The sequence below is a fragment of the Bufo bufo genome, chromosome 1, assembly GCF_905171765.1.
Source record: "Bufo bufo chromosome 1, aBufBuf1.1, whole genome shotgun sequence".
NCBI classification, from domain to species: Eukaryota; Metazoa; Chordata; class Amphibia; order Anura; family Bufonidae; genus Bufo; species Bufo bufo.
In genome coordinates, this window is record NC_053389.1 from 84,788,977 (window position 1) to 84,813,102 (window position 24,126).

At 44.2% G+C, this 24,126-nt stretch overlaps 1 long non-coding RNA gene across 1 annotated transcript; it reads right to left on the reverse strand.

Annotated features, from left to right (window-relative positions):
- Nucleotides 1-1,330: 1,330 nt before the first annotated feature.
- On the reverse strand, nt 1,331-5,424 carry LOC120986842. The gene is made up of 3 exons (XR_005775808.1): nt 5,414-5,424; nt 2,600-2,603; nt 1,331-1,714 (listed from the first exon to the last, which is right to left on the reverse strand). It is a non-coding gene; the product is annotated as an uncharacterized LOC120986842 (long non-coding RNA).
- Nucleotides 5,425-24,126: the final 18,702 nt, after the last annotated feature.

Here is a 24,126-nt window from a genome sequence, read left to right on the forward strand (position 1 = left end):
AGAGAATAAGAGAACACACATATAAAATATATATGTAGTTTATTGAGACACAATTCAATTACAATAAATATGACACAAAGGCACAAGGTAAAGGAGGGCGGGATGCCCCGTGTAGCGGGACCATAAGCAACCACCCTCACATATACCCGACTAACAGGGAAAAGGGGTCCCAAACACTGGGTATAGAACCGCATAAAGATGGGAGAGCTGTAAGTTCGCCCAAAGTGACCTATAGACATATGTATGCTGTCAATATGGTCACACATAGCAAACTTGCCCAGCTTGGGTAACATGAATGGCCATCAGGAAAATACAGATGACTAAGTGGTATCACAAGTGGGGGCGAAGAAAGTATGCTTTGTGTAAGTAGTAACACTAAAATATACTGTTACTGCATACTTTCTTCGCCCCCACTTGTGATACCACTTAGTCATCTGTATTTTCCTGATGGCCATTCATGTTATCCAAGCTGGGCAAGTTTGCTATGTGTGACCATATTGACAGCATACATATGTCTATAGGTCACTTTGGGCGAACTTACAGCTCTCCCATCTTTATGCGGTTCTATACCCAGTGTTTGGGACCCTTTTTCCCTGTTAGTCGGGTATATGTGAGGGTGGTTGCTTATGGTCCCGCTACACGGGGCATCCCACCCTCCTTTACCTTGTGCCTTTGTGTCATATTTATTGTAATTGAATTGTATCTTAATAAACAACATATATATAATAAAGACCAGCCTACAGCCTGTAAGCAGTGCTTTGTGCAATATTGTGTGTCACGTGAAAGGGCCTAGCCTGGCTGAGAACAGTGTGTGCAGTGCTTATGACGGCAGATATACCAAAACCTGTGAGCGCCTATTACAGACAGTGCAGGTGCTGTGCCACTTTATTATAATGGAGTCCCCTATAGTTCCTGGTCCTGCAGCAGCTGCTGCCATGTGTTTAGGAGATAATACGCTTTATTATAATGAAGTCCTCCAAAGATCCTGGTCCTTCAACTGCTGTCGCCATGTGTTTAGGAGAAGATACACTTTATTATAATGGAGTCCCCTATACTTCATGGTCCTGCAGCTGCCGCCATGTGTTTAGAAGATAATGTACTTTATTGTAATGAATTCCCATGTAGTTCCAGGTCCTGCAGCAGCTGCCACCATGTGTTTGGGAGATGATGTACTTTATTATTTGCTGGATTAGCAGCTATGACTAGTACTAAAACACTGAGCGGCAAGAATCAGCCTCATCGTGGTCATTGTGTAAGGACAAATCCAGATAAAAAACAAACAAACAAACACCACAATATATCTTTTTATTTATTTTTATTTTTATTGGAATAGCAATAAGCAACATTGTAATAAAATATTACTGGCCCTTTAATAAAATAAACAGGGATCACAGTGACTCTCAGGTCAGGACCGGTGGAGACCACAGAACTTGCTGCAGTCATTCAGACCAGTCCACCACTGTCCTGAGATGAGAGCCACCGGATCCAGAGATCCAGAGGAAGGCGAACAAACCCCCCGGAGATTTCTACCTCAGGGGGAAAAAAAATTCCTTCCTGACCCCAGATGTGGCGATCGGATAATTCCCTGGATTACATCTGTCCTGCTGCATATTGCTGTATATATGTATGTAATATAAAGCTCCGGAGAGCTGACCCTGGAAAGAAAGAGACAACCTGCTCCTCAGAGCTTACAATCTAATATACAGTACATGCCCTGATCCTAAGAGCTTACCATCTAATATGCAATAGAAGGTCTGCTCCTAAGAGCTTACAATCTAATATACAACACATGTCCTGCTCCTCGGACTTTACAGTCTAATACAACAATAGACATCCTGCTCCTCAGAGCTTACAATCTTTTATACAGTACATGTCCTGCTCCTCAGAGCTTACAATCTAATATACAGTTAATGCCCTGATCCTAAGAGCTTACAATCTAATATGCAATACAAGGTCTGCTCCTAAGAGCTTACAATCTAATATACAACACATGTCCTGCTCCTCGGATCTTACAGTCTAATAGAACAATAGACATCCTGCTCCTCAGAGCTTACAATCTAATATACAGTACATGCCCTGTTCCACAGAGCTTACAATCTTACAGACCTGAGTGAAGAGCTAGTTCTCTGGGCTTGTTCTCTTCAAATGCTTCACACTGGATGTGGATGTGTCCTCTTCAAGCTGAAATGAACCAAGATGATTCTGGTTTAGAACTTGCATGTTATGTGGTGTCTATGATGTCATGTGTCTTCTGACATCATCATAGCTGACAATCAGACAATATTTCAGCCAACAGCTATTCCCCCTGACACCCCCATAGGCATAAAAATTTGGTCATGTTAATTTCCAACCTACCCAAGCCTTCTCTTCCTCAACATTTGTCATAAGGAGAGGGTTGTGGCACCCCATACACATAAAAAAATCAGCCTATCCCACCAAAGTCAGCAGGTTCAGCTCAGATGACATTAATCTAACGTTTATGACCCCCTAAGACTCTAAAAAAGACCACAAACAAGTCCCCATAATATAGATTTCCAGAATGATAATGATACAACGGAGATCTGCATCATTAAACCCGCATGAACATGATCAACGTCACAGATCTGTAGAAGGAACAATTCCAGGGAAATCTTCCTAGGACTGCACCTATATAAAACCACATTACAGTCTGGGACCCCACTCAGCCAGAGTATCGACACACTTCAAAGAGCAGCTCATGCTCCAGATGACCATACGTTTGAAAATGGTCCATTAACATACCACCTGTGTACTGGGGAGACAACAGGGTCCCCCCCAGTGGTTGCCAGGGAGTTCTCATATAGGGGTTGTCCAGATGCCTTTAGGAGGGACAAAGCATAATGCCCAGATGTGCACATTTTCCATAAAATAAGGTCTGTGAACATTTCTTAGAAATGTCTTCCCTTTAAAGGGCTTCTGTCAGCCCACTAAACCGTTTTTTTTTTTTTTTTGCTTAATAATAACCCCTACACTGCGATTTATCCATACATAAGTAAAATAATAATTTTGGTTCAGTAGAATTTGCTAAAACCCTATTTTTATAATATGTAAATTACCTTGCTACCAGCAAGTAGGGCGGCTACTTGCTGGTAGCAGCCGCATCCTCCGATGGTAATGACGCCCCCTCTGCTTGTTGATTGACAGGGCCAGCGGACGGGATCTTTCTCTGCTGGCCCTGCCTGTTTTCATTCAATATCTGGCGCCTGCGCCGCGGCCGTACCTATCTTCAATCGGCGCAGGCGCACTGAGAGGCGGCCACTCACTCGGCCGCTTCATCCTCAATGCGCCTGCGCCGATGACGTCACATCTACACCCGGCGCAGGCGCATTGAGGATGAAGCGGCCGAGTGAGTGGCCGCCTCTCAGTGCGCCTGCGCCGATTGAAGATAGGTACGGCCGCGGCGCAGGCGCCAGATATTGAATGAAAACAGGCAGGGCCAGCGGAGAAAGATCCCGTCCGCTGGCCCTGTCAATCAACAAGCAGAGGGGGCGTCATTACCATCGGAGGATGCGGCTGCTACCAGCAAGTAGCCGCCCTACTTGCTGGTAGCAAGGTAATTTACATATTATAAAAATAGGGTTTTAGCAAATTCTACTGAACCAAAATTATTATTTTACTTATGTATGGATAAATCGCAGTGTAGGGGTTATTATTAAGCAAAAAAAAAAAAACGGTTTAGTGGGCTGACAGAAGCCCTTTAAAGATTTGTCCTGACAGTCACAGCAAGAAATATGTCCCACAGGGTTTGTTGTCGAGATTTCTAGGGGATGGGGGGGAAAAATGGTAGAGCCGAAGACTTACTTTTACCAGAGGGTGGAATTTTCTGACCTAGCCCAGTTTCTTAACAGCCTGGCCAAGGAAAAGTGGCATGTTGGCGCATCACCTGGCACTCAGCACCCACTACACATGCCCCAGTTGCAGCCCCCTACTTACACCCCTGTTAATTGTGTGGTATTTCACAACACAGCCTCTAACTACACGATGTATGAAGGTCTCAGCATGGAGTGAAGAGCTACATACCTGAACATGTCCGCTTCAACCTGTCAAGCTCATGTGACACAAAATGGTTCTGGTTTAGAACTTTGGACATTCTGCACCAATTGTGACATCATGCAATGTCTATGATGTCATATGTCTTGTGATATCATCATAACCAACAGTTGTTTTATGCATTGTTTGCAAGAGTTAAACAAAGTATAACATGGTGGGGGGGGGCTGTGATTATTTTACTCTTATTACAAGACTACAACAGACAAAGGGGGAGATTTATAAAACATGGAATAAAGGAAGACAACCTTAGTAGCCCATAGCAACCAATCAGATTCCACTTTTCATTTCCCAAAGGAGCTCTAAAGAACTAAAGGTGGAATCTGATTGGTTCCTATGGGCAACTAAGCCAGTTTTCCTTTACACCAGTTTTGATATTTCTCCCCCAATGCGTATAGGCCATAAAGAAATGGACTCCAAATTATCAAAAGTGATTTAATTAATCAGACAATAAGGGTTAAAAACAATGAAAAGCATGCTGTAAGCACCAAACACTTCCCTACCCCACCCCTTTGGTAATAAACCAATAATTGTATGGGCCCTGAGAGGTATGAATTCAACAATCGCAAAATTATAATAACATTGTATACCAATACCATAAATATATCATCCCTTTTCATAAACCAATGGCCGCTATATCTAACACAATACAACATATAATAACTAAAAGTACATGCACTAACGGGAATGTGTTATCAGAAAATCACCTATTGTGTAAATCACATTTTTATGTTCAAAATATTTTTAAATAATTTTTTTATGTTATTTTTAACTCCTTAAGGACCAGGCCATTTTTTGCAAATCTGACCAGTGTCACTTTAAGTGGTGATAACTATAAAACTCTTTGACTTATCCAGGCCGTTCTGATATTGTTTTTTCGTCACATTTTGTACTTCATGACACTGGTAAAATGGAGAAAAAAAAAACATTTTTATTTATAAAAAAAATACCAAATTTGCCCAAAATTTGCAAAAAATTGCAAATTTCCAAGTTTCAATTTCTCTACTTCTATAATACATAGTAATACCTACAAAAATAGTTATTACTTTACATTCCTCATATGTATACTTCATTATTTTTGGGGGACGTTACAAGGATTAGAAGTTTAGAAGCAAATCTTGAAATTTCTCAGAAATTTTAAAAAACCAACTTTTTAGGGACCAGTTCAGGTCTGAAGTCACTTTGTGAGGCTTTGACTTTGTGAAAGACCCCATTCTAGAAACTACACATGGCAGGGTGCAGAAGGAAAGGAATACCATACGGTTTTTGGAAGGCAGATTTTGCTGGACTGGTTTTTTGACAAAATGTCCCATTTGAAGACCCCCTGACGCACCCCTAGAGTAGAAACTCCAAAAAAGTGACCCCATTTTAGAAACTACGGGATAGGGTGGCAGTTTTGTTGGTACTAGTTTAGGGTACATATGATTTTTGGTTGCTCTATATTACACTATTTGTGAGGCAAGGTAACAAGAAATAGCTGTTTTGGCTCCGTTTATTTTGTTGTTATTTACAACATTCATCTGACAGGTTAGACTTAGATCATGTGGTATTTTTATAGAGCAGGTTGCCCCGGACGCGGCGATACCTAATATGTATACAATTTTTTATTTATGTAAGTTTTACACAATGATTTCAATTTTGAAACAAAAAAAATCATGTTTTAGTATCTCCATAGTCTGAGAGCCATAGTTTTTTTCTGTTTTTGGGCGATTGTCTTAGGTAGGGTATCATTTTTGTGGAATGAGATGACGATTAGATTGGCACATTTTTGGGGGGATTACGACTTTTTGATCGCTTGCTATTACACTTTTTGTGATGTAATGTGACCAAAAATGTCTCCATTTTTATTTTTTATTTTTTACTGTGTTCACCTCAGGGTTTAAGTCATGTGGTATTTTAATAGAGCAGGTTCTTACGAATGCGGCGATACCTAATATGTGAACTTTTTTTTATTTTATTTACGTTTAACATAAAAAAGCATTTTTGAAACAAAAAAATCATGTTTTAATCTGAGAGCCATATTTTTTTTATTTTTTGGGCTATTGTCTCATGTAAGGGCTCATTTTTTGCGGAATGAGATGACGGTTTGATTGGTACTATTTTGGGGTACATATGACTTTTTTGATCACTTTTATTACCTTTTTTGGGAAGTAAGGTGGGCAAAATTTCAATTTCATCATAGTTTTTTTTTTTTTTATGGCGTTCACCATGCGGATGAGAAAAGAAGGATTGCGCTGCAGGAGAGTATTCTTATTGTATTCAAGTCCAAGGATATTGGTGTTCTATAGTTTATGGAAATCTTCAGTTAAACAGGTTCATCTATACACATCAAACTCAGCTATGGTGTGGAAATCTAAAAAAAATAGAAACCGCACTATGGTGTAGTAACTTCTCAGAGGAGGTGTCGCCTGTGAACAGGTTATACTCACAAGACTCAGATGGTATTAGGCATAACAAGCAGGCTCAGCGATGTCATCCACCAAAGAACTTCATAGATTGAAGTAAAGGTAGAAACTGAAGTGGTCAGGGGGTCCGGAGGACGGGTACAGGTATGTGCTGTGGCTGGTAGATGTTCAATCAGCCTTAGATGTCGCCTTCTGAACCGCACGGACGGGATGCTTTACCGCTTGTATAGAATCTTGCAAAGATCCACGATCCCAAAAAAGGAAAAACCACTTTCACAGGATATCACCAGACTCTCCACTCTTCAGGTTCTCAAAGAAAGGAGGTCAACCAATAGTGAAGTACATACCACAGTGTTGAATGAAAAAGATTTATTATACTCACAAAAAAACACAAGTATAGGAGCGAGTTAAAAAAAGTACACAGTGCCCTACCCGGGTTTCGCCATGATGCTTCGTCTGCGTCATGTGTTGGCAAGTGGATGCAGCTGAAAATAAAGGATCTGGGGAACCTCCCCTGTTGGGCGTCGTTGAAAAATCTTAAAATAGCAAAAGCAATATATTCCATAATATATATACACACACTATAGAGGATTTTAAACTATGCAGGCATTTACATTGCATTCAATGTTTAGTCCCTGGGGTTGAATGGTGTTTAATAAAAACATCCACTCCACCTCCTTTATGTTTAATATTGAAATAAAATCCCCTCCCCGTATAGGAGTGTGGACCAACTCAATCCCAGTAAAAAAGAGCCCCTTGGGATAACTATCATAAAAAAGGAGGACCATACATGTACAATCGTAGGGGACATTACAACCCATCGACCCAGAATAGGACTCACAATACATATGTCTATCCAACTAAGGATCAACTTAGATTAAACAATTGTAAAGACCCCTCCAGAATGAATAATGGCAGTAATCCTGTCAAACCAGGAGTTTCGGGTAATTGTAGTAAACACAAAAATACACCGCGTAGTGCGCAACAGAAAGAACAAAATCATAAGGAGATAGAAGAGTTTGAAGACTTAAATAATTTTTCTACTAATAAGGATATACATCCATCCACTTTAGATCAACATGCAGCAATTTTGAGTCAAAATTTTCCACACCAGGGCATGCGAGGGGTACAGAGGGACCCTCAAATAGAAAAGATTACAAAAGTAACATTGAGTATGCCTCAAAAAAGAACACCACAAAAAAGAAGCTACACCGAGGACACAGAGGTAGTAGAGGGGGAAAAAACCCAAACCCAGAAAGAAAAAAAGTGCAAGGGGACACAATAGGAATATTCAATTTAAGTAAGTATCCTCTTTCTGAAGAAGAAAAAATCATTCTGCAAAAAGGATTAAAATTTTCCCCTAGCAATGGGATCAATAAATTTGGCTTATTTTTAGACATCCATAGGTACATCAGAAAACTAAATATGGCAATGTACCATCTCAACATCCAGCCTCTGCAGGTGACCAATAGTGTAAAGACAGTGGGGGCCGTACATACTGACCTCCGCAACAATATCCAACCTCCACAGGTGACCAATAGTGTAAAGTCAGTGGGGGTCATACACACTGACCTCCGCAACAAATCCAAATTCTGCCCTAAGAATAAAAATAATGAATGCATAGATGCCTTCAAGAGGAGCCTTCTAAATGGTCTAGAGAAAATTAATAATAAACCAACAAAACAGAATCTCTCCAGTAAGGAGAATGAGGCTTTAAGAAAACTGGAAAAGAATGACAAAATTGTCATAAAACCTGCTGATAAGGAGGGAGGGGTAGTTTTAATGGATGTGGAACAATATACATCAGAAATGAATAGACTACTGTCTGATAAAGATACCTATTTGGTGCTTAAAAGTAACCCATTGAATATATATAAAAAACAACTTGATAACATATTGAAGAAGGGTTTGCAGAGTGATGTTCTAAACAAAAAGGAGTTTGACTATCTTTCCATCAAAAACCCGGTCACCCCGGTTATATATTTTTTGCCAAAAATACATAAAGATCCAGTACATCCTCCTGGGAGACCTATTGTTTCGGGGGTTGATTCCTTGAACAGCAGAGTCTCGGAGTATATCGATTATTTTTTGCAAAAATATGTAACAATGGCCCCCTCAATCCGAGTGTTATTGATTTAATTGAAGAAATGGGATCACTATCAGGAACCATTTGGCTGGCTACAGTTGATGTTTCACCTGCATACCACAGGATCTAGGCATAAGAGGAGTGAGAGAAGCCCTAGACAGCTATGCCCAGATGGGGACAGCACAGAGGGACTTTGTTCTGGACTGTGTAACCTTCTGCCTCACCCACAATTACTTTCTACACAGTGATCAGTTCTATCTTCAGCATTCTGGCGTGGCGATGGGGGCGAAATTCGCCCCAAGCCTCGCCAATCTGTTCATGACCATGTGCGAGAGAGGGAGGATAGACACTATCCTTAACAAAGACCTTGCAAGGGGACGTCTTTTAATATGGCGCAGATACATCGACGACTGCCTCCTCATCTGGTCAGGCGAGAAAGAGGGACTCGAGTCCTTTATAACGGACATTAACAAGAATCACTTCAATCTTAAATTCACCAGCCATATTAGTGATACCTTGGTTGATTTTTTAGACTTAGTTATTTTTATGGAAGAAAATAGACTCAAAACTAAAACCTTTTTTAAGACCGTGGATGTAAATACGTATATCGAACTTAATAGCTGCCACCACCCTTCCTGGCTTAGGAATATTCCTAAAAGCCAGTTTACACGGATCTCCAAGAATTGCACTAAAGTAGAAGATTATAGGGAACAGGGACAGATGATAAAAACCAGGTTTCTTGAAAAGGGATACGGAGAAGACCTTTTGGATCACTGTAGAAGAGAAGTAGAGGACAAACGCTACATTACCCAGATCCCAATAGATAAAAAAAGTGATTAACAAAAGAAAGATTCGAGGTATATGTTCCTAACACAATACAACAATCAAGTGGGGCATATCAAACATATGATTAATAAAAATTGGCATATACTCAAAAATGATCCCGTTTTGAGCAAGGATTTACCAGAGAAACCCCCTGTAGTTTTTAAAAGATCTAGTAACCTTACCAATAGGTTGGTGCATAGTGCTAGCTTTGCTACCAATAAAAAATATAAGAACGCACATAAGGGCAAGTTCACATGGTGCGGTTTCTGCATACCCTGCAAAGACCGCATCTTTAAAGATCGGAAGATGTCTGTGGACTCTGTAGCATCCAAAAAAAAGAGCAGGTACTAATTTTAAAATAAAAGGTAATCTGTCCTGTAATAATGTTGGTGTTATTTATCTGTTGGAGTGCCCGTGTGGCCTCCAATATGTGGGGAAAACCACACGTAGTCTGAAAACTCGAGTGCAAGAACATATTTATAACATCAAAAAAGGACTGGAGACCCACAGCGTCTCTCTCCATTTTAAAAATCACCATCAAAAATATCCCAAGGGGCTCTTTTTTACTGGGATTGAGTTGGTCCACACTCCTATACGGGGAGGGGATTTTATTTCAATATTAAACAAAAAGGAGGTGGAGTGGATGTTTTTATTAAACACCATTCAACCCCAGGGACTAAACATTGAATGCGATGTAAATGCCTGCATAGTTTAAAATCCTCTATATAATAAATAAGCTTGCGTTGTATATGATAGGGAGATATAGGTCCCAAATGCGATTGTACTAGGTTTGTAGATCCTGCATGTTATTTTAATCTTTATTTTATCTTTATCTATTTTATATTATATTTTTATCTATTTATACTGTTTTATGTGTATTTGCACCTTTCTAGCCCGTTGGCGTCTGCATACGGGGTGGGATAGTGTGTGTATATATATTATAGAATATATTGCTTTTGCCATTTTAAGATTTTTCAACGACGCCCAACAGGGGAGGTTCCCCAGATCCTTTATTTTCAGCTGCATCCACTTACCAACACACGCCGCAGACGAAGCATCATGGCGAAACCCGGGTCGGGCACTGTGTACTTTTTTTAACTCGCTCCTATACTTGTGTTTTTTTGTGAGTATAATAAATCTTTTTCATTCAACACTGTGGTACGTACTTCACTATTGGTTGACCTCCTTTCTTTGAGAACCTGAAGAGTGGAGAGTCTGGTGATATCCTGTGAAAGTGGTTTTTTCTTCTTTGGGATCGTGGATCTTTGCAAGATTCTATACAAGCGGTAAACATCCCGTCCGTGCGGTTCAGAAGGCGACATCTAAGGCTGATTGAACATCTACCAGCCACAGCACATACCTGTACCCGTCCTCCGGACCTCCTGACCACTTCAGTTTCTACCTTTACTTCAATCTATGAAGTTCTTTGGTGGATGACATCGCTGAGCCTGCTTGTTATGCCTATTACCATCTGAGTCTTGTGAGTATAACCTGTTCACAGGCGACACCTCCTCTGAGAAGTTACTACACCATAGTGCGGTTTCTATTTTTTTCAGATTTCCACACCATAGCTGAGTTTGATGTGTATAGATGAACCTGTTTGACTGAAGATTTCCATAGACTATAGAACACCAATATCCTTGGACTTGAATACAATAAGAATACTCTCCTGCAGCGCAATCCTTCTTTTCTAATTTTATTGTGCGGACTATTTTCACTCACTTTGTCCTGGAATTTGCAGCGCTAGAGGGAATAATATCTGAACAGGGATTGTATTTATATTTTTCGTTCACTATGCGGAAAAAGTAACAAAACCCTTTTTATATATCAGGTCGTTATGGACGTGGTGATATCAAACATGCGTCTTTTTTTTTTTTTGCATTTTTAATCACTGATAAATGTGTTTTTTTATTTTTACTTTTTTTTTCCTTTTTTTGTTTACTCAGACCCACTTGGTTCTTGAAGATCCAGTGGGTCTGATGTCTGTATAATACAGTACAGTACCCTATATAGTGTACTGTACTGTATTTTCACTTTACAAAGTCTGATTAGACTTCTGCCTTTAGCAGAAGTCTGATCAGCACCATGGACAGCCTCTGATCAGCACCATGGACAGCCGGACGCCGGCGTCCGGTTGCCATAGTAACCATCACTCGCTGCCACAGCAGAGCAGTGGGTGATGGGGAGGGAGGGGGGCCCCCTCCCTCTCCCATCGGGTGCTGAAAAGGCACAGCAGCTCCCGATGGGAGAGGGAGGAAGCAAGCTCCTCCCTGTTAACCATTTCCATACAGCGGTCCCTACGGACCGCGGCATGGAAGGGTTTAAACGCCTGACATCTGCCCCCCGCCGTCACATAACACAGAGGGCTGCAGGGGGGGGGGGTTAAACATAAAATAAAGGCATTTTGAAGTTTCTGATCCCCGCGGTCACAGACGCGGGGATCAGAAACCTCCCAAAAGCGCTACAAACCGTAATGTGTTAGGAATGAAGCTTTAGTCACACTCAGGCGTAAAGTTAAAGACCTTCTAAATATCAGGGGAGCAAGGTCCCTACTGTGCCTGAAAAGTAAAATACACTGCTCAAAAAAATAAAGGGAACACTTAAGCAACACAATGTAACTCCAATTCAATCACACTTCTGTAAAATCAAACTTTCCACTTAGGAAGCAACACTGAGTGACAATCAATTTCACATGCTATTGTGCAAATGGGATAGACAACAGGTGGAAATTATAGGCAATTAGCAAGACACCCCCAATAAAGGAGTGGTTCTGCAGGTGGTTACCACAGACCACTTCTCAGTTCCTATGCTTCCTGGCTAATGTTTTGGTCACTTTTGAATGCTGGCGGTGCTTTCACTCTAGTGGTAGCATGAGACGGAGTCTACAACCCACACAAGTGGCTCAGGTAGTGCAGCTTATCCAGGATGGCACATCAATGCGAGCTGTGGCAAGAAGGTTTGCTGTGTCTGTCAGCGTAGTGTCCAGAGCATGGAGGTGCTACCAGGAGACAGGCCAGTACATCAGGAGATGTGGAGGAGGTCGTAGGAGGGCAACAACCCAGCAGCAGGACCACTACCTCCGCCTTTGTGTAAGGAGGAACAGGAGGAGCACTGCCAGAGCCCTGCAAAATGACCTCCAGCAGGCCACAAATGTGCATGTGTCTGCTCAAACGGTCATAAACAGGCTCCATGAGGGTGATATGAGGGCCCGACGTCCACAGGTGGGGGTTGTGCTTACAGCCCAACACCGTGCAGGACGTTTGGCATTTGCCAGAAAACACCAAGATTGGCAAATTCGCCACTCGCGCCCTGTGCTCTTCACAGATGAAAGCAGGTTCACACTGAGCACATGTGACAGACATGACAGAGTCTGGAGACGCTGTGGAGAACGTTCTGCTGCCTGCAACATCCTCCAGCATGACCGGTTTGGCATTGGGTCAGTAATGGTGTGGGGTGGCATTTCTTTGGAGGGCCGCACAGCCCTCCATGTGCTCGCCAGAGGTAGCCTGACTGCCATTAGGTACCAAGATGAGATCCTCAGACCCCTTGTGAGACCATATGCTGGTGCGGTTGGCCCTGGGTTCCTCCTAATGCAAGACAATGCTAGACCTCATGTGGCTGGAGTGTGTCAGCAGTTCCTGCAAGACGAAGGCATTGATGCTATGGACTGGCCCGCCGTTCCCCAGACCTGAATCCAATTGAGCACATCTGGGACATCATGTCTCGCTCTATCCACCAACGTCATGTTGTACCACAGACTGTCCAGGAGTTGGCAGATGCTTTAGTCCAGGTCTGGGAGGAGATCCCTCAGGAGACCGTCCGCCACCTCATCAGGAGCATGCACAGGCGTTGTAGGGAGGTCATACAGGCACGTGGAGGCCACACACACTACTGAGCCTCATTTTGACTTGTTTTAAGGACATTAAATCAAAGTTGGATCGGCCTGTAGTGTGTTTTTCCACTTTAATTTTGACTGGGACTCCAAATCCAGACCTCTATGGGTTGAAAAATTTGATTTCCATTTTTTTTATTTTTGTGTGATTTTGTTGTCAGCACATTCAACTATGTAAAGAACAAAGTATTTCAGAAGAATATTTAATTAACTCAGATCTAGGATGTGTTATTTTTGTGTTCCCTTTATTTTTTTGAGCAGTGTAAATGAACATGGGGATAAGGGGAATAAAATGATGTCCTACTTAATTAAAAAGAGAAGGGAAAAAACATTTGTCTCATCGATAAAGGCCATTCTTTAAGAGTAACCTCCACCCCTCTCATAGCCAAAGCCTTCCAATCATTTTATTCAAAACTTTACAACCTCCCTATACCAAATGTAGATTCAGACCCATTGGGAAAAACAAATGCTTCCCTGATAGAGGAGTTTTTGACTTCATTTAAATCTCCCTCATTATCAGATGAAGAACGTCGACAACTCCTTAAACCCTTCTCCATACCTGAAGTAGAAAAAGTCCTTAATTCTATCCCCATAGGGAAGAGCCCGGGACCTGACGGGTTTCCTATTATCTACTTAAAGAAATTAAAAAATATTCTGCTTCCTTACTTCACTGAACTCTGCAACTCACTGTTGGGAGGATTGTCTTTGGCTCCCCAGGCCTTGAGGGCGCATATTACTATCCTACATAAAGAAGGGAAGGACCCAGAGGACTGTGGGAGCTACAGACCTTTATCTTTGCTCAACTGTGACTTGAAATGGTGGTCCAAATTATTGCCGTACAGGATCTCTTCCATGCTGAACAAACTTATTGACCCTGAACAGGTAGGATTTGTTCCTGGAAGGGAAACACAATATCTGGAGACTGATCCACCTGATTCATAATGCCTGTGTCACAAACACACCCATGTTACTATTGGGAACTGATGCAGAGAAGGCATTCGACAGGGTAAATTGGGACTTCATGAAAGCCACTTTAATGAAATTTGGTTTTCCTCTGGTATTTGTTTCAGCCATTTTCTCACTATATTCATGTCCTATGGCACAGGTTATGGTGAATGGTGCCCTGTCGGATGCCTTCCCCATCAGGAATGGGACTAGGCAAGGTTGCCCACTCTCACCTACCCTCTTTTTTTTATGTTTAGAAATGTTCCTCCTAAGAATTAGACAATCAAGCAAGATACAAGGCATTTCCCTAGGCCAATACCATCACAGGACCGCAGCTTTTGCGGATGACCTTTTAATTGTAATCTCCAACCCCGAGGAAGCCCTCCCCACCATTATGTCATTATTTGATCAGTATAGTGTAGTCTCTAACTTCAAGATCAACTTTTCTAAATCAGAAGCCCTACAGATCAACATCCCAAATAAGGTCCTAGCCACACTCAAACGCTCCTCCCCGTTTAAATGGCCCACAACAGCAATTAAGTTCTTAGGGGTTAATGTCCCGGCTGACTTGAACTTGTTGTTTAAAATCAACTACGTCCCATTACTTTCTAAGATCAGATCCTTTGTCACCTCCCTAAAAGTACCATACATGTCCTGGTTTGGTAGAAAAAAATCTATTATCTACATTTGTTTTACCCCAACTTTTGTATTTATTTCAAGCACTCCTGATACATATACCTGCATCCTTCTTTACTCAAATTAGGAGGGTATTCACATCCTTTTTATGGAAAACAAAAGACCCAGATTAGCTTACTCACTTCTTACTCAGAGGAAGCACAAAGGAGGCATATCGTTGCCTGACATGGCTTTATATAATAGGGCCATTCAATTAGCTAGATGGGCGCTTCTAGCAAATGAAAAGACACAGGCACCCTTTCTGGATATAGAGAGGACTTTATTAGGTATGCACAGACATGCTATAATGTGGTTACCAGATGTCCCGCTCTCTCTCTGCCAGGAAATGTGCACATTGACCAAAAGTATGCTAGTCAGCTATCGCAACTCCCCAGTTGCCTCGCCAAAAGGAAGAAAAGCATCAAAAATAGCTCCACTAGATGTAATACCTTACCTATTTAAGAAGATGGGAGGGGGAGACAAAAGTTGGTGGCACTCTTTGGGAAATGTCAGGATAGGTGAGGTGACAGAAACCAATCACTTCCCATCTTTAGAGGACGTTCATGATAAGTTAGGTAGAGAGTCTCCTACCCCAATACAAATTTGGGATTTCAAAAACACATGTAGGAAATATGAAAAAGCTTCAGACCATATGTTTTTGGATCCCACATGGCTTAAAAATTTCACTATTCTCCCTGCACCCTTGAAGAAGTCACTCTCAGTCACGTATAACAACTTACACTCGCTGTCTCTAAACCATACTATATACATCAATGGGAAAAAGATTTGGGAAGGAGCCTATCGGATACTGAATCTTCATATGTTCTATCTCATGCAAAGGGATTCTCCACTTGTGTCCGCTACCAGGAAAACTCCTACAAAACCATTACCAGATTGTCACGACTGTGACTAATCCAGACAGGTCTGGGAGGAGAAGGTCGCAGCGACTTGCTACTCGCGATAGCTTGTGAGTTTGCTCCGTGGTTCAGGGTATGTCATCCGGGTTTTGCCTTGTGAACCTTTTTGTCCTGACTGGGAGTTTGTAGGCATCCTTCTCAGGTGAGTCCTGTCTGCCACTCCCAGCTACTATATTAGTTTCAGTTTCACTTGCAGTCATTGCCAGATATATTGTCATTACTTCCAGTGCTATTCTGACCTTTGAAGGAGATCGTTTGACGTTGTTGCTGTGGAGCTCTTGTCCGGCGTGGACTGTCGTGTTTGGGATCGCCTTCTCTGCTCGTGACTGGATAAGTCTATCTCTGCTGTTGATTGTTTGTTTGTTGCTGTCTTCCCCTGTTGTTCTCCTAGACGTGAGTGATGGTAACTAGTGCTCCCATCGGCCTTTCCCCAGTCTAATCTTGTTAGGGTGACTGAGGGTTTAGGCATCCTGCTCGCCGCACGGGTTCACGCCCCGTCTAGGGTATCAGGGCAGACAGGTGCCAGCTTAGGGTTAGTCAGGGGTGGCCATTCTATTTCCCATCCGTAGATAAGGGTCCCCCTTCCCCTCCGTCTGGTGCGACACGACTGCTGCTGGGATAGCGGTCGTGACAGTATATCTGGCCTTTTAAAAAAAAAAAAGTGACATTGCTTTATTTTATTTTTTTTTGCTTGCTGTTTTGCTTTGTATTTTTTCTGTTCCACTATGGATCCGGTTACTGTTTTGGCGAAACAATTACAGGGGTTATCCCTTGAAGTGGCAGGATTAAAAGCAACAGTGCTGCAGCAGCAATCCTTGGGTTCCACCATTGCTATGGGAAACCAAGGTACTCCTGAGCCAAAAGTGACTTTACCTGATAGGTTCTCAGGAGGGAGAGACCAATTTGTAACCTTCAGAGAAGCTTGCAAATTGTTCTTCAGGTTACGCCCTAGATCCTCCGGTGGCGAGGAACAACGGGTGGGCATTGTAATTTCTCTCCTGCAAGGAGATCCGCAGGCTTGGGCTTTCTCCCTACCATCAGACTCTCCGGCCTTACGACCAGTGGAGGAGTTTTTTGAAGCCCTGGGTCTCGTATATGATGACCCGGACAGGATCTCACTGTCTGAGTCTAAGCTACGTAGACTTCGGCAAGAGAACAGGTCCGCTGAACTATATTGTTCCGAATTCCGTAGGTGGGCTACTGATACATTATGGAATGACTCGGCCCTTAGGAGTCAGTTCTGCCATGGGTTGTCTGAAAAATTAAAAGACGCGCTGGCGGTATACGAGGTCCCTGGGTCTCTTGAGGCTGCTATGTCTCTGTCCATAAGAATCGACAGACGACTCAGGGAGAGACTATTCAATTTTACGGAGGCCTCTATAGGGCAGGGATCGGTTTGTTATGATCCAGTCGAACCAATGCAAATAGGGGGCGCCACTAGACGGGTGAATCCTCCTAAGTTCCGCCGTAGGTCAGAGGTTTGTTTTTGTTGTGGGGGGAGGGGTCATTTTGTAAAGGTTTGTCCCTCAGAACCCAAGAGACCACAAACAAAGGAGCCGCCGGAAAGCTAGAGTCCCCAGATTTTGCGGAGGATAACAGTCTGGGCGTATTCGTTTCCTCCATACGCATGTCTCAGTTTTTGTTGTCCGCTACCGTTGAGGCGGGCAATAAGACTGAGATCTGTTCCGTCTTTTTGGACAGTGGGGCGGGGGTCAACTTGGTGGATTCACGGTTTGCTCAGGCTCTGGGTTTTACTCCGGAACCGGTACGCAGAACTATTCCTGTTTTTGCCATCGACTCCTCCCCTTTTACTCAGAGAGAGTTAACTCAGATCATCCATAATATCCATCTGCAGGTAGGGGACCTCCATAAAGAGCATATCTCTTGTTATGTCCTGGACGGTCTTCCGGCTCCTATGGTATTGGGGCTTCCCTGGCTGGTGACTCACAATCGAGTGGTGGATTGGCAGGCCGGGGAGATTGTGGAGTGGAGTGAACATTGTAAGGACAACTGCTTGAGTAGTAGGTGCTCTACACTCTCTGTAACATCTTTACCTGCCTTTCTGTCAGATTTTATGGATGTCTTCTCTGCGAAGGGTTGTCAGGGGTTACCACTACAGTTGAGCGAACACCTAGATGTTCGGGTTCGAGAATTTCGGCCGAACTTCCCGGAAATGTTCGGGTTTGGGATCCGAACCCGACCCGAACTTCGTCCCGAACACGAACTCCATTGAAGTCAATGGGGACCCGAACTTTTCGGCACTAAAAAGGCTGTAAAGCAGCCCAGGAAAGAGCTAGAGGGCTGCAAAAGGCAGCAACATGTAGGTAAATCCCCTGCAAACAAATGTGGATAGGGAAATGAATTAAAATAAAAATAAAAAAAATAAAAATTAACCAATATCAATTGGACAGAGGTCCCATAGCAGAGAATCTGGCTTCACGTCAGCAGAGAATCAGTCTCTTCATGCCATAGCAGAGAATCTGGCTTCATGTCAGCAAAAAATCAGTCTTCATGTCATAGCAGAGAATCAGGCTTCACGTCACCCACCACTGGAACAGGCCACTGTCACATATTTAGGCCCAGGCACCCAGGCAGAGGAGAGAGGTCCCGTAACAGAGAATCTGGCTTCATGTCAGCACAGAATCAGTCTTCATGTCATAGCAGAGAATCAGGCTTCAAGTCACCCACCACTGGAACAGGCCACTGTCACATATTTAGGCCCAAAAACCCAGGCAGAGGAGAGAGGTCCCGTAACAGAGAATCTGGCTTCATGTCAGCAGAGAATCAGTCTTCATGTCATAGCAGAGAATCAGGCTTCACGTCACCCACCACTGGAACAGGCCACTGTCACATATTTAGGCCCCGGCACCCAGACAGAGGAGAGAGGTCCCGTAACAGAGAATCTGGCTTCATGTCAGCACAGAATCAGTCTTCATGTCATAGCAGAGAATCAGGCTTCACGTCACCCACCACTGGAACAGGCCACTGTCACATATTTAGGCCCAGGCACCCAGGCAGAGGAGAGAGGTCCCGTAACAGAGAATCGGGCTTCATGTCAGCAGAGAATCAGTCTTCATGTCATAGCAGAGAATCAGGCTTCACATCACCCACCACTGGAACAGGCCACTGTCACATATTTAGGCCCAGGCACCCAGGCAGAGGAGAGAGGTCCCGTAACAGAGAATCTGGCTTCATGTCAGCACAGAATCAGTCTTCATGTTATAGCAGAGAATCAGGCTTCACGTCACCCACCACTGGAACAGGCCACTGTCACATATTTAGGCCCCGGCACCCAGACAGAGGAGAGGTTCATTCAACTTTGATTTGCCCCGCAATATAATGGTAAAATGAAAATAAAAATAGGATTGAATGAGGAAGTGCCCTGGAGTACAATAATATATTGTTAAGGGGAGGTAGTTAATGTCTAATCTGCACAAGGGATAGACAGGTCCTGTGGGATCCATGCCTGGTTCATTTTTATGAACGTCAGCTTGTCCACATTGGCTGTAGACAGGCGGCTGCGTTTGTCTGTAATGACGCCCCCTGCCGTGCTGAATACACGTTCAGACAAAACGCTGGCCGCCGGGCGGGCCAGCACCTCCAAAGCATAAAAGGCTAGCTCTGGCCACGTGGACAATTTGGAGACCCAGAAGTTGAATGGGGCCGAACCATCAGTCAGTACGTGGAGGGGTGTGCACAGGTACTGTTCCACCATGTTATTGAAATGTTGCCTCCTGCTAACGCGTTCCGTATCAGGTGGTGGTGCAGTTAGCTGTGGCGTGGTGACAAAACTTTTCCACATCTCTGCCATACTAACCCTGCCCTCAGAGGAGCTGGGCGTGACACAGCTGCGTTGGCGACCTCTTGCTCTTCCTCTGCCTTCGCCTTGGGCTTCCACTGGTTCCCCTGTGACATTTGGGAATGCTCTCAGTAGCGCGTCTACCAATGTGCGCTTGTACTCGCGCATCTTCCTATCACTCTCTAGTGTAGGAAGTAAGGTGGGCACATTGTCTTTGTACCGGGGATCCAGCAGGGTGGCAACACAGTAGTCCGCACACGTTAAAATGTGGGCAACTCTGCTGTCGTTGCTCAGGCACTGCAGCATGTAGTCGCTCATGTGTGCCAGGCTGCCCAGAGGTAAGGACAAGCTGTCCTCTGTGGGAGGCGTATCGTCATCATCCTGTGTTTCCCCCCAGCCACGCACCAGTGATGGGCCCGAGCTGCGTTGGGTGCCAGCCCGCTGTGAACCTGCTTCATCCTCATCCTCCTCCACCTCCACCTCTTCCTTATCCTCGTCCTCCTCGTCCTCCAGTAGTGGGCCCTGTCTGGCCACATTTGTACCTGGACTTTGCTGTTGCAAAAAAACTCCCTCTGAGTCACTTCGAAGAGACTGGCCTGAAAGTGCTAAAAATGACCCCTCTTCCTCCTCTTCCTCCTGGGCCACCTCCTGTCACAGCCAGACAGCTGAGAAGCGCTCACAGGAGCTTCTCAGATCCTCCTCCTTGAATTTCTTTGTTTTGGTTTAGTTTCTCATCTCGTTAGTCTATCTCAGCTGTCATGCAGTCAGACTGATCGCTACCCTTTAAGTTCCTCCCCATAATGCAGTAGTGTGCGGCTGATACAACTTCCTGGAGTGTGTGTGCATGCTGTTTCCAGTTCCCTGTCCTCAGTCGTCAGTCGTCTGCAGATAAGTGCTGTTTATGTATTTATGTTTTTGTCTTTTCTGGATCCAGGTGACCCTGACTCCCTCCGTGTCAGTGTAGGGAGCCGGTGGTCGTGTCCCTTCACTATTGTAGGGTCTTCAGGTAATAGATAGCCGAGGAACGTGAATATGCGGCCATCCACCTTTGGGGTGTTCGCATAGGCTGAGCAGTGAGGGAGAGCGGCAGCTCTATTGCAGGGGTCTCCCTTTGTTCCTTAGTTGTGGATCCAGAGAGACACTGTTTATATGGTATTGTCTTGTTTCCTGTACACCATCCGTGATATTATCAGCCACCAAAACCGTCTCAAGCATGGATCCGGTTTCACTTTTGGCTGAACGCCTCCAGGGTCTTTCATTGGAGGTAGCTGATCTCCGTAGGATTTTTTCTCAGTTTCAAGTGACCGGTTCAGCTTGCGTTCATGGAGTTTGTGCTGAGCCCAAGGTCTCGCTCCCGGATACGTTCTCTGGGGGTAGTGAGAATTTTGTGCGTTTTAAAGAGGCTTGCAAACTCCATTTTCGCCTTCTTCCCCATTCTTCTGGTGATGAAGAACGGAGGGTGGGGATCATTGTATCGCTGCTCAGGGGTAACGCTCAGTCTTGGGCCTTTTCGCTACCGGAGGGGGCACGGCCCCTCCGCTCAGTGGATGAATTCTTTTTAGCCCTGGGTCAGATACTGTATATGATGATCCGGATCGTATTGCTCTGGCTGAGTCTAGACTACGTCTGTTATGCCAGGGTAAACAATCCGCAGAGATATACTGCTCCGAATTTCGGAGATGGGCAGCTGATACTGGTTGGAATGATGCTGCACTCCGAAGTCAATTTTGCCATGGTCTTTCAGAGGGATTGAAAGATGCATTTTCCTTTCATGAGAGGCCTATCTCCTTGGACTCTGCTATGTCTCAGGCCGTTCGTATTGACAGGCGTCTTAGAGAGAGACGAGAGATCTCTCCTTCCTGTCCTACTCAGTCTCGGAACAGTGCAGCGGTCTCATTCTGTGCGCAGGAGTCTCAGTCGCTGTCAGCCCCTTCTGAGCAGGAGCCCATGCAGCTGGGGTTGATTGCCTCTGACAATAGAAGATTCAGCCCGCATGGGAGGGTTTGTTTTTGTTGTGGAGGTATAAATCATTTGGCAAATGTTTGTCCCTCAAGGAGATTCAGGCAGTTTTCTGGGAGTAATAAAGAGACAAAAAGGAAAAAATCTTTTAAAAATGTTCCGTCTGTTACTATTGGCAGGGTTGAGGCGGAAATTGAAGGTTTTCCGTTTGCTTGTAGTTCCCGTTTTGTCCTGCCTGCTAGGGTGGCGCTAGAGAGCAAGAGCATTTTTTGTGAGATTTTTGTGGATAGTGGAGCAGCTGTCAACCTCATTGATAATCAATTTGCAATAACTCATGGTTTCCAGGTATGCACTTTGGGAAGGGATATTCCTGTTTTTGCTATTGATTCAGCTCCACTTTCTCAGAAATCATTAAAGGGCATAGTTCACAATATCCGTTTAATTGTGAGTGATGCTCATGTTGAGGATGTGTCATGTTTCGTCCTTAGCGGTTTGCCTACTCCTCTAGTGTTGGGGCTACCCTGGCTCACTAAACACAACCCCACCATTGATTGGCAAGCGAGGCAAATAAATGGTTGGAGTGACTTTTGCAGAGAGAATTGCCTCATAACATCTGTTTCTGAGGTTTCTACTAAGACTGTACCACCTTTCCTCTCTGAATTTTTGGATGTCTTCTCTGAGAGTGGAGTTCAGGGTTTGCCTCCGCACAGGGAGTATGATTGCCCTATTAATCTCATCCCAGGCGCCAAGCTGCCTAAATCTCGTTTATACAATCTCTCCCAACCTGAGAGGGTCACTATGCGGGCTTATATCTCTGAGAGTTTGAGAAAAGGACACATACGACCCTCGAAGTCACCTGTTGCCGCTGGTTTTTTCTTTGTTAAGAAAAAAGATGGTTCTTTAAGACCTTGTCTGGATTTCAGGGAGCTGAACAGTATCGCTATTCGTGATCCTTATCCGCTTCCTCTGATCCCGGACCTGTTTAACCAGGTTGTTGGGGCTAAAGTCTTTTCCAAATTAGACCTAAGAGGGGCATACAACCTGGTTAGGGTCAGAGAAGAAGACGAATGGAAGACGGCTTTCAATACCCCTGAAGGCCATTTTGAGAATTTGGTTATGCCTTTTGGTTTGATGAATGCCCCAGCCGTTTTTCAGCATTTCGTCAACAGCATTTTTTATCATTTAATGGGAAAATTTGTATTAGTGTATTTGGATGACATTTTGATTTTTTCTCCTGATTTCAAGACTCATAAGGAACACTTACGTCAGGTCTTGCTCATTCTGCGGGAGAATAAATTATATGCGAAACTGGAAAAATGTGTGTTTGCGGTTCCAGAAATCCAATTTCTGGGGTTTCTTGTCTCCGCTTCTGGTTTTCGCATGGACCCCGAGAAGGTCCGCGCTGTGCTTGAGTGGGAGCTTCCTGAGAACCAGAAGGCGCTGATGCGTTTTTTGGGCTTTGCCAATTATTACAGGAAATTTATTTTGAATTATTCCTCTGTTGTTAAACCACTCACTGATATGACCAGAAAGGGGGTAGATTTTTCTTCCTGGTCGGTAGAGGCGCGTAAGGCCTTTTCTAATATCAAGGAGAGTTTTGCTTCCGCTCCCATCCTAGTACAACCTGATATTTCGTTACCCTTCATAGTTGAGGTTGATGCTTCTGAGGTAGGGGTGGGTGCGGTCTTGTCTCAGGGTTCCTCTCCTGCCAAATGGCAACCGTGTGCCTTTTTCTCAAAGAAACTCTCCTCCGCAGAGAGAAATTATGATGTGGGAGATAGGGAATTGTTGGCCATCAAGTTGGCTTTTGAGGAATGGCGCCATTGGCTAGAGGGAGCCAGACACCCTATTACCGTGTTTACTGACCATAAAATTCTGGCCTATTTGGAGTCAGCCAAGCGTCTGAACCCGAGACAGGCCAGATGGTCTTTGTTCTTTTCAAGGTTTAATTTTGTTGTTACGTTCCGCCCTGGGGTTAAGAATGTGAAGGCAGATGCCCTGTCACGTTGTTTTCCAGGAGGTGGGAATTTTGAAGACCCGGGTCCCATTTTGGCTGAAGGTGTGGTGGTCTCTGCTCTTTTTCCTGAATTGGAGGCAGAGGTGCAGGCAGCCCAGTCAGAAGCTCCTGATCTTTGTCCTCCTGAGAGGTTGTTTGTGCCTCTCGCTTTGAGACACAAGATTTTTAAAGAACACCACGACACAGTCCTTGCTGGGCACCCGGGGGCAAGAGCCACACTGGATCTCATCGCTCGGAGATTCTGGTGGCCTGCGCTTCGTAAGTCGGTTGAGGGTTTTGTGGCAGCTTGCGAGACTTGCGCTCGTGCCAAGGTCCCTCATTCACGGCCATCAGGTCCTCTCCTTCCTTTGCCCATTCCTTCCCGTCCTTGGACACATCTGTCCATGGACTTCATAACGGACTTGCCTCGTTCCTCGGGGAAGTCTGTGATTCTGGTGGTGGTGGACCGTTTTAGCAAAATGGTGCATTTTATCCCTTTCCCTGGTTTGCCCAATGCTAAGACGCTGGCGCAGGCATTTATTGACCACATTGTCAAATTGCA